Source organism: Pogoniulus pusillus, chromosome 23 (assembly GCF_015220805.1).
Source record: "Pogoniulus pusillus isolate bPogPus1 chromosome 23, bPogPus1.pri, whole genome shotgun sequence".
Lineage (NCBI taxonomy): Eukaryota > Metazoa > Chordata > Aves > Piciformes > Lybiidae > Pogoniulus > Pogoniulus pusillus.
Window position 1 is genome coordinate 18,792,237 of NC_087286.1, and position 2,474 is coordinate 18,794,710.

General features: G+C 46.4%; 1 long non-coding RNA gene across 1 annotated transcript; it reads left to right on the plus strand.

Annotated features, from left to right (window-relative positions):
- Positions 1 to 1,679: 1,679 nt before the first annotated feature.
- LOC135185840 (uncharacterized) lies at positions 1,680 to 2,171 on the plus strand. The gene is made up of 2 exons (XR_010306652.1): positions 1,680 to 1,739; positions 1,870 to 2,171. It is a non-coding gene; the product is annotated as an uncharacterized LOC135185840 (long non-coding RNA).
- Positions 2,172 to 2,474: the final 303 nt, after the last annotated feature.

Genomic DNA, 2,474 nt, shown 5'->3' on the forward strand with positions numbered 1-2,474 from the left:
CCCCCCACTCTTATGAAATCACCCAGACTAGAATCAGCAGCTGGAAGTTAAGGAATGAAGCTTTCTATTCACAGCTTAGCACAATATACAAGCAGATGGTTACAATCTATTACAAACATCTACAGCTATAGACAGAAATAGACAAGTTAAAGGTAATACAAAAACACAGCAGCCCTTCCAGAAATGAGTCCCCAGGAGGGCCTCCCAACCACCCTTCCACCTTCTTTCCACTGCTTTATCTTATCCCAGAGTCTGCCTTATGTAAAAGGTGAGTTTGGAGGATCAGCAAGGTGGGGTAGAAGCAGAAGGATTAGTTACACAGAAGTAGCCCAGGGAGAAAAGCAGACATCAACTCCAACAGACTCTGTCTTATCTATGTTTGTGTCCTTGTTTTTATACACCTCAGCAAGCCTATGAGTGCAGCAGGCTTCACTCATTGTTTCCTTTTCACCATTGTTTCCTTGTCACAGCCTATAATCTAATTTCTCTCATTAAATTATTCCAATTTGCCTCAAACTAGCACAGAAATCCATCTCAGAATCCAAACAGCCCCCAAGTAGTTTTTTTTTAGTTTCTTCATTTTTTCCCCATTTGTTTTTAGCTTTTCCTCCTAAAGCAAGGAATAAACTAAATGAAAGTGCAGTGGAAGGCAACAGAACAAAGGGACACAGTCTCAAGAGGTCTTTTCCAATCTGATTGATTCTATGATTTTATGTCTTGGCTGATTGGTAGTGACTTGCAAAACCTCACAGGATCACAGGATGTTGGGGGTTGGAAGGGACCTCCATAGAGCATAGAATGGTTTAAGTTGGAAGGGACCTCAAAGCTCAGCCAGTTCCAACTCCCTGCCATAGGCAGGGACACCTCCCACTAGAACAGATTGCTCAAGGCCTCATCCAACCTGGTCTTGAACACCTCCAGGGAGGAAGCAGCCACAACCTCCCTGGGCAACCTGTGCCAGTGTCTCACCACCCTCACTGTAAAGAACTCTTTCCCTGCCAGAGCAAGACCATAAAATCTAGCTCAGGTCACACAGGAGTGCATCCCATGGAGAACTTGCTGAAAGACCTCATGCTGTGTGCATATTTATGTTTGTAATTTGTATTTGGTTTTCTTTTTTATTTCTTAGTGTTCCTCTTTATCTCCTCATTTCTTCCTCTTAGGTGTGATTTGCTCTTCAGCAAACATAGCAAGCCAGTGAAGAGGACTGGTTGCTACTCCGAGCAGAAATGACACAGCATTGGCCACAGAGAGGCTGCTTCAATGCAAACATTGCAGTCCAGCTTTTTTAGGGTTCTTTTATCTCTCTTCTCCCCCATCTTCCTCCTTTCCTCTCCTTGTCCTGTTTCACTCCGTTTTCCTCTTTCCCTCTCCATCTCCTTCTTTTCCTCTCTATCTCCCTCCTTTCCTCTCCATCTCCCTCTTTCCCTCTCCATCTCCCCCCTTTCCTCTCTATCTCCCTCCTTTCCTTCTCCATCTCCTGTTTCATCCCATCTTCCTCCTTTTCTTCCCCATCTCCCTCCTTTCAGCACCACCACCCCTGTCCCTTTCCCACCCCACATTGCATTTTCTCCTTTAATCTCCCAAACTCAGAGCACCTGGGTTCTATTGGAGTCTCCTCCCACCCCAGGTGTGACCACTTTGCCCTCCCTGCCCACTCCCCTTTATAATGAGGCCCAGGACAGGCAAGCCCTAAGCTTGCCCGTTTGGGCAGAGGGATCCTCCTCCCATCACCGCTGGTGAGTCCCCCGTGGCGCGCACTGGGTGCATGGTGGAGGTGATCTAAAGGCCGGGGGGCCTGCTTGGCCCCCCGGCTAGTTAGGGTTAGATGCTTGATCTGAACAATGGCATTTTTTTGGGCACTTTTAGCTTGTCAAATAACTGCTGAAGTTGAAGCTTCTGCTGGCTGAACCTAGCATCTCAGAGCCCAGCCCAGGACGATCCGTGGAGAGCTACCAGCAGGACTGGAAGTGTGGAGTGCAGCAAGACTTTGGAGCTCTTCTCAGTTCTCTCCACATGCCCTGGCTTCTGTTGAACTTAGTGCTCTTCTTTTCCTGATCCCATCCCCAGCCAGCCTTTCTCTTTAAAAATACCTCTTTAGATGATGTTGAAGATCCCTTCTAGCCTAAGCCATTCTATGGCATTGCTCTTGTCCTGACTTGCTTCTTGTAGCTGATTTTGTACTGCATTGAGCTACCTTCTGGGAGTTCCTTTACCACAGAGGGGCTGACAAATGCAGATTTACCTTCATGTTTTTCCCTCCATGGCAATTCTTATATAGTTAGGAATGAGGAGAAAGAGAACAATTATTTAGGTAAGAATTGCTTGTTACTGCTGGAAATCCTAAAGGGTCATAGAATCAACCAGGTTGGAAGAGACCTCTGAGCTCATCCAGCCCAACCTATCAACTGGATATGTCAGTAAGGGCAGGACTGAAAGTGATGTTCATGTATACACTAAAAGGGGAAAACTCT